Consider the following 9,188-nt stretch of genomic DNA (forward strand, 5'->3'; position numbering starts at 1 on the left):
TGATCTGATACCTTGAAGAAAAGAAAGTGTCCCACTACCTGTCTCATGTCACTGGGCACTAATGATGATCTGGTGTCACCAGAAAATGAATTGGTCTGAGCTGGCACACACTGACATTTGGAAATGTGGCGTCAGAATGTGCTAGTAGCTGCATCACAAACACGGAACTGGGTGCAAATATCCTGTTGGGTCGTGTGGCGTAACTGCATGGTGTTCGGCCCAGGACCCAGCGGTCCCGGGACTCCCGACTGCCTTATCATCTATTCTCTTTACCTTGATGATAAAATGACGCTAATGAAATGAAAAAAAGATGTGACCCACATCCCTGAAGGGCCCTCGGGTATAATCTCAGGCTGTTCGTGCAACTGCACGGTGGCCTCACCACGGCACGCATGTTTGGCCAAGCACACCCCTACTCTTCTCGATAAGTGTGTTTTACGATTGCTCTTTAAACTTCGAAACAGGGCAACCGGAGGTATAGTATGGTGACTGGCCTGATTCTTGTGACCTTATATAATGTGACTTTATATAATTTGTCTCGTCTTCAATTGATAAAAAAAGTGATTTTTGCATATATATTAACTCAACGATGACCAATGGGAAAACTCAGTCAGACGTCATGCGTTTCCGTGCGTAGATACTGACGAATGAACTGAACGGAAGTGAACTTACATATATTCATGCAATACGCACATTGAAGAAACCATCACGGATCTCGACTCGATGCGTGCTTTGCTTTCATCTTCGTCTTTCATTCCGAGTTTTAAATCCGCTTTAAGAGTGTAGGTGTAAAGAACCTAATCTACTAGGATATCAGAGGATATCCTGTACAGGAAAGCTATCCTACGCTCCTCCTACCTGTTGAAACTACACTTGTATATATTCACGAAGCCGGGCTAGCTTCAGATGTCGGTCGCACGTTTGCAGCGCAGAAGAAGCCGAAGAAGTGTCACCATGGAGGACGGGCAGCAGGAGGCGCAACCTCAGGATGTGGAAGGTACTTGTACTTTGATTCCGTCATTTCTTAAACGTTTTATCCTACTGCAGCTTTCCTAACCGTTGAGATTGACGGTCGGAATGACAGTAGTAGTAACGTTAGAAGTAGTAGAAGTAGTAGTAATAGTTGTAGTAGTAGTAGTAGTACGGAGGTGACTAAGATGAATGAAATGGCAGTTTGCTTCACCGTGTATTACGTCATGAATGCACACGTCTCTCAAAACAATTTTCCGGGAATAGTGAATCAATCATTTCTTCCTGGAAACTGGTTTTGCCAGGCTTCTTCCCATTCTTATCGGGTCTTTTCATTCGCCCCATTCTGTAAAGCTTTCGGGTCACAGTCTGGAATATGCGTTAAAAAGTATATGTTCAGCAAAAACAATGTAAAACACGGTAAAGCTGAGAGGGAACCAGTCTACGTTAAATTACCTTACGAACTGGCCAAGACTTAAAAGTTGGAAGGTTGAAACTGGTTGACTAAAGCATCACTCTAGGATGCCGATTACGGATAATTATACCATATTCTTCTGTAAGCGCGTTTTGGGTCGCATTTACACTTTTACATTTTTTGCATTCAATGATCTAACAGAAGGGCTCGAAGATTCAACATTTCTTGGAAAGGACTTGGGGGGTCATGATAATTTGGGGATATTCTTCTGTAAGTGGGTTTTGAGTCACATTTGCTTTCTTTTGCATTGAATTATCTAACAGAAGGACTCGAAGATTCAACATTTCCTGGAAAGGACTTGTGGGGTCATGATAAGTTTGGGATATTTTTCTGTAAGAGCGTTTTGGGTCACATTTGCTTTATTTTGCACTGAATTATCTAACAGATTGAAGGACTTGAAGATTCAACATTTCTTGGAAAGGACTTGGGGGGCATAATAATTTTGGAACTTCTCCCCCAGATTTCAGCCCAAGGCAGCAGCCCCAGACAGATTGGAGGTTAGTTGCGAACGCGGCCGCGAACATACCCAACGCGATGTACGCCAACAGTACAGGTAATTCTTATTTATTTATTTTTTATTATTGTAGCATTTACTAAAAAAACATGGTGACACAACACACTAAAACTCACAACGTGAGCGATTTTTTAGTCACTAGATTCCCTTCTTCAGTGTTCAGGGAGATGGAACTAAGCTTCTTTATCAAAAAATTTAATTGCTGTCGGCCAATGTCTAGTGTTTTTCTTTTCTCCAGCTGACAACGAGACCACGGTTAAAACTAGACTAACATTGCTCTTACTCGATACGGTGTCACACTTAATAAACGTGTAGTCAGAAATAACGTTGGAATCTATATTTTTCGGCTCAACAGAAGCCAACAATGCTGACACAGACAAGACTCCGTGTTGGCGCCTGGACGATAAGCTATGGCAGATCACGGGCCTGGTGTTCGCTGTGATCATTGTCATACTGCTGTCTTTTTTCGGAGGTGATTTTCTGTCGTTACTTACAGTCTGATAATTGTAATGCATGATTGAATTTGGCGTTTGAGTTGATGTAGATTAAAAAAAAATAGCTTCACAATATACAGACTAGTCAAGTACTTTGCAGCTACCCTTCCTGTGGTCCTTATCGCACATTTATCACCGCAATAATTTATCTGCCATCTAAACAAATATAATATAGATATGTTATACTTATGTTGAACTCTCTGTGGCAAGATTTACGCAACTTCATTTTGAAAAATCCAAGTGTCTTTCAATATTTCTTTCACGATTGTTCATTTTTCTCTAAATTAATTGTTGATACTTCATTTACTTGCATTGATAATCCTATTTCAAATGCCTAAAGAGCCCAATTCAGCGGTCCTAACTGAAAAAGGACATGGATTGACAAATGTAATTGAGAGAAATATGAGCTACATGTGTTGATTTTTTTTTTCATTTCTTAACGTAAGGAAATTTCCACATAGATCATGTTACTATACCTGAATACCTGAACTGCACAATCCAGTGACGGTCCTGTTTGATGACACATGTGTTTTTTAAAACATATTTCTTATGAATATTTCTGAACGTATTGTATATATACTAAGCAATATTAATTTTCTACACAGTTAATGTTTCTACTCTAACCGAGGAGGTGGTTGAGCTGCGAGCATGGAAGGGAGAAATTCAGATGCGAGTCATGGAGATGGAACGTAAGCCTTTCGTCATCTTATCACTACTATCATAACTACATTTTTTGACCCTGTAAAGGATTTGTTCAAACTAAAAAACAGTCTGACTTTATCTGGGGGTGGAACTTGTGCATTTGTAGATGGAAGTGCTTGTTGTAACACAATTTAGAAATTAAAAAAAAAATAGTACACTGCCGACCCTGTCCCTGGTGCTGAATGATATTCACATTAACACTGCTGTCCCTGGTGCTGAACTACATTTACACTGACATTGCCATCCCTGTCCCTGGTGCTGAATGGCACTCACACTGGCACTGCTATCACTGTCCATAGTGCTGTATGACATTCACGCTGGCACTGCCATGGTGGTGTGGGCGTATGCAAATAGTTTCACCCAAGCTATTTCATGTACAAAGTTGCATCAAACTGTTTGATATGTTTTAAACAAGTGTGGTGTGTTTGGATTTGATCTCAGTGATCCTTTCAGTTTTGAATCGATTTTGTTCAGGAACATGTGAGTTACTTGAGCAATCCAGGCCTGCCGGGCCACCTGGACCTCCGGGGGAAAGGGGGCCAGCGGGACCACCTGGGCCCGAGTCTGTCGGGCCCCCGGGAGAAAGGGGGCCCGCAGGACCCCAAGGCCCCGCTGGGCCACCGGGAACGAGTGAGTGTTCAAAGCCCGAAACAAAGCCTGGATCATCGACGCGGTGCGGGTCGAATACAAGTAAGGCATTCATCCTGCCTTCAGTTTGTTTGTTTGTTTGTTTGTTTTATTCAGATCTCCATCAGTCTGCCTACATTAGATACAATTAAATCAAATACAAAAACAAAACTTATCCAATGGTTAGACATAACAGTACATTTAACAAAATGTAATTGTGCTAAAGTGATGAAATTCAACATACAATTTTGACATCAAAGATCATGTTTGACTTATCTATGCACATGTATTTTGTTGATTGTCATGCTTTAATCACAGATTCCTGTTGCTAGAGGAGCGGTCTTGTCCGACGGATACATGTTTTACATGCAGTATTATGATTATAAAATAAGTGCCATTGCCCAAGATTAATTCAAGAAGAATATTCCAGCAATATACAGTCAATCGTTGGTGCTGGAAGCGGCACCAACTGAACATTATTTTTCATGGAAGCTCATCTGTGTTGGTAGTAATAATAATACAATGCTAAACAGTCTTTCAACACTCAGGTATTCACGGATCAAATTTTCAACGACCACTGTCGCCTTCTTCAGGATCAATAATGACAAATCACTTCCGAACGTAAACTTGCAAGAGTTACAGACACGTGCCTTTATTGACACGTGTCTTTACGTATACGTGACGTCAGCAATTGGTCAAACGTGCCAGAAAGTTTATAACGTCCTCTGTCTCTGTTTAGTGACTGTTTAAAGTTTAGCATTGTATTAAAAACATCTTTTTTGTTCCCCTTACGCCTTTTTTTATATACATGACGTTTTCCTCCAGCGGCAGCTTGCCCCGCAGGTTACGAAAAGTGGCGCGGAATCTGCTACAAGGCGTTCAACTCACGCGTGTCCTTCGGCGAAGCGGCCGCGACCTGTCGACAAGAAGGCGGCACCCTCGCCATGCCCCGAGACGCTGAGACCAACGCCTTCCTCGCTAGGATGTTTTCTCCTCCAGAGGACGGGTCCATAGTCATCTTTGGCGGGCTGTGGATCGGCCTGTCCGATCAGCGGGAAGAAGGGGTCTTCGAATGGGTATGTGATGTAGCGCTTATTAGATATATTTCTTTATTTCTGTTTCATTTAGCCAGGGTGTCCCAACTCAGTGTGAGACACTGCTTTACAGGGGGGCCCTGGAAGACATATTAAATAACAAGTAATATCAATACATACATGTAACAAATTGCATTTACATACACAAAACCTCATAGGTGAGATCAGAGGTCAGCTCTCAATTTCATCATGCACTTAAATGTTGAAATGTTTGAAGCTGTTTTCATTGTCAGAGGAAGCTCATTCCACCCACAAACGCCTCTGTGGCTAAACCTACTTCGTGTTAAGTGCCTTTTCTATAGGGGCACAACATCGGTGACCTCTGAGGATTTAAACCCGGGACCGCTGGGTTCTGGGTCGAACACCCTGTCGTTACGCCACACGGCCCCATGACTCCCTCTCTACTGTTCTACAGGAGGATGGCACTGCCCTCGACGGGTACGCCGCCTGGAGTCCCGGGGAACCGAACGAGCACGGCGAGAACAAAGACTGCGTCCTCCACACCAGGATGGGCGCGTGGAACGACGAGTCATGCCACATCCCCGCACGATTCTTCTGCCAAGTAGTTCCAGGTACGGAAAATACTTTTTCTCGTGATTCTGTATGCATGTCAAGAGCATAACTCAAGAAACCTTTTGTGAATCTTTATGATTTCTGGTAGGTGTGTAGTGGTTGTGCAAAGAAAGGTCAAGTTCGAAAATGGTTTACCTTGCGTTTTTCATCAGTACTGCAGCGGACTTTGCATTTTTGTGTGTTTGTATGTAGGCAAAAAAAGTGACGGAAACGTTGATGGATCTTCATGATTTTTTGTAGGTGTGAAGATGTTATGGGAACGGAGGTCAAAGTCAAAAATGGTTGCCCTAGCATTTTCTGCTATTTTCATTACGGTCATGGCTCCTGAAACAGATGAACTTTCAAGTGGACTAGCCGATTGCTTGTGCTTTGTCTGTTTGTTCTTACTTTGGTCTTTGCAGTGCAAAATTATCTAGGGCATTTTGGGTTGCAGGTTTACCCAAAAGGAAACAATAGCAAGTACGGCTTGATTTATCGAGATATTTGGTTGTCTGTTATGCCTATATTGCATGCAGTGTGTCATTAAGTGTCGTTACTCAAGATTAACTAATTATTTTTTTAAAAAGGCTCGGTATTCCAGCAAAAGGCAGTCAATTTTTGGTACTGGAAGCGGCACCACGCGAACATTGTCACTGTTTTTTTTCCAGCAACCTGCCCCAATGGCTACGAAAAGTGGCACGGAATCTGCTACAAGGCGTTCAACACGCGGGCGTCCTTCGGCGAGGCGGCCGAGACCTGTCGCGGAGACCGAGGCACCCTCGCCATGCCCCGAGACGCCGAGACCAACGCCTTCCTCACCTCCGTGCACGAAGCCATGGTCGTCTTTTCCGGGTTCTGGATCGGCCTGTCCGATCAACGTGCAGAAGGGGTCTTCGAGTGGGTATGTAACGCAGCGCACATTATACATTATTAGATGTATCCCTTAGATTCCATTTGCCGACAATACAAGACGATGTTGTCGGAGGAATTAAGGTCTAAAGAAAGGTCTTGGATTTCTGAGAATTTCACTCTGTGCAAGACTGTTTGTATGAGTGAGCATGTCTGTGCAAGACTGTCCGTCTGACCAGTACCATTAAGACCAACTCCTGTACCAAATTCCTTAATGACTGGTCTTAAAGAATGCAGAAACATTACTCCATCTGTCAGAGACTAGACAACCGTAGGGGTCTGTCTTCACTATCCATCGGAGGATCCTGTCTCTACTAGTTTTAAACAAACTTTATTTACAAACTTAAAATACACACAAGGAGAGTCTAAGTCCCTAGATGTCCCTATAAACAATCATAGCTAATACACTAACTTGTCATGCAATGAAAATAACAGTTTGTCTCTACTATTCTTTAGTTGGATGGCACCGCACTTGGAGAGTACGACGCCTGGGGTCCCGGCAAGCCGAACGAGCAGGGTGAGGACAGGGACTGCGTTCTGCACATGGCGAGGGGCGCCTGGAAGGACGACCCGTGTCACATCCCGGCACGGTTCTTCTGCCAAGTGGTTCCAGGTACGTAAAAGTACCATTTCTGATGATCATAACACAATCAACAATTATAAAATAATAATTTATAACATATAAAAACAGAAGTCTCATGATTATGACTGTGACGTTGCTTTTGCACATTCATCTGACCAACACGACGGATGTGACGTCAGCCAACACGGCGGATGTGACGTCAGGAATTCTATTGATACTTTTTCTGTTTGTTCTGTTTCAGAGACTACATGTACCGAGTTGACGCACGAGTTGGTACACGTCGGCCTCACTCTTAAAAAAGCGCCGTGAATAGCTTGGAAGGTTGGAAGGTAGTGCAAGGTGTTAAGTTGGGTTACAGAGCCATCAATATTTTTCGTGAAAGATAATTTGCACCTTTCTTATAAATAATACGAATGTTGTTATGTAGGACAGTTTAATGTTATCGGGCTGTATTATGAGAACCTTAGGTTACTCTCACCGCCAATTTGGCCAGATTCTGCGACGCAACTTGTCAGCAAAAGTAGAAAAGTGTAGCAGGTAGATTTCAAACAGTGATGAAAGTATTTGAGACAAATAAGCAACCTGTTATATTACTAGTATATCAAATTCCTCTAACATAATTGAGACACTATAATTCTGAGTTTATGAACTGCTATCCTTCGCTTCAGTTATAAGCTATTGGTAAGTTTACGATTCTACATAACATTTCGAAGCCAAGTTTGTGATAATAAAAGACTCTCTCTATACATATACTTTTATAAGAAATGCGTAGCCAATCTAACTGCTAAAACGATATTCAGATACGATTTAATCATAATCGTGGGTGTAAACTACCATGGAACAAATTATGATAGAAGTTGTATAATATGTTGTATAATCAACTCTTTTTAGTCCCAAATGGAACCGGTATCTCGACTATTGTCATCTCATATTTTCAGTGTCTTGTAGTTTTTACCACACATTGATCGTTCACGTTATATCTATGCTAACGAAAAAAATACAAATAACAATGACATGCTTTGTTGCAAATTCACACCCTTAGACTGATTGTAAGTGGATAAATAGTGGATAAAGACAAGGCGTGAAAAAAGACAAGGCGTGAAAAAAAGATGAAGAAGTGATGAGCAACAAATGTTTCAAAAATTGTGTTACATCAAGCGTGGCGTCTTCATTGGTTGTTTACTGATGTGCCTGCATGTTTACACCTGTTTGCCTGCATGTTTGCGTGAAGACTGAACGCCAATGAATTTCTGAAACGCATATTAGGTAAAAAAACGTAGTCAATAAAATCGTTTAATCAAAACCAGAGGAAAAATTATACTACAGTAACTCATTTTATAGCCGACATGCTTCAATACTTCGCAACCAAAACGATTACGTGTTCATATGATTGATTAGTCTCACCTGCGAACAGTTTCATGTTTCCAAATCTTGCAATCTGTTAACTTTGCTTTTATCTTTCTTTTTCATTTCGCTTGGCAGTGGTAAACTACTTCGTATTTCAGTCTCATACTACGCATGAACAAACTAGTCTTATCAAGGTACTGCCTGGTATAGGGCGTGTTTTTTGTGGTCCAGAAACCTGACAAGTGGCACCATCATGCAGGGAGGGCAGCAGCAGTCCCAGACTGGAGACACTGGAGGTAGCGTGGTTTTCCTTGATAGTCCGTAACGATTTTACGTTTATCTTTAAGTTAGTCGAATGGACAGCTTTCCTTGTTGCCAAGATTTCCCCTTGGCATGAACGCAGTGCTGTGGTGCGTTAGGGCCCTGTCATAGCATGTATTCAAGTGCGCATGAGTCGTGCATTAACATTTCTTAGGTTTAATGAAAGTTTGCGGGGAAAAACTTGTTTTTTTTGCGTTGACTAGTTTGTGCAGTCTAGTTATCGAACCAAGGAAATGACTTCTTGGGCTGAAAACTCAATCTTGGCCAAAACATGTTAATACGCAACTCATGCGGGCTTGTGTATACGCACAAGTGTGACAGGGCCCTTAGATATTTGAATCGGCAGTTTTTTTCCGTCTGTCTTTCTTCGTAAATGTGCACGTCTGGTCAGTCCAGGAATAGAAAAAAAACACAAAAAACATGAATTTAGTTTGATAGTGCCATCAATACCAAGTTATGGGAGATAAGGGATGAGTCCGTGAATAAGTCCCGCTGAATTTTGATACCGGGAAAGCAGCTTTATTAAACCATTTCAGAGTCGCCATTTTTGTTGGTTCATTTTACAGACTAATTTGTTCTATTCTGTAAAAAATGGTTTGAT

The sequence above is a fragment of the Branchiostoma lanceolatum genome, chromosome 17 (assembly GCF_035083965.1).
Source record: "Branchiostoma lanceolatum isolate klBraLanc5 chromosome 17, klBraLanc5.hap2, whole genome shotgun sequence".
Lineage (NCBI taxonomy): Eukaryota > Metazoa > Chordata > Leptocardii > Amphioxiformes > Branchiostomatidae > Branchiostoma > Branchiostoma lanceolatum.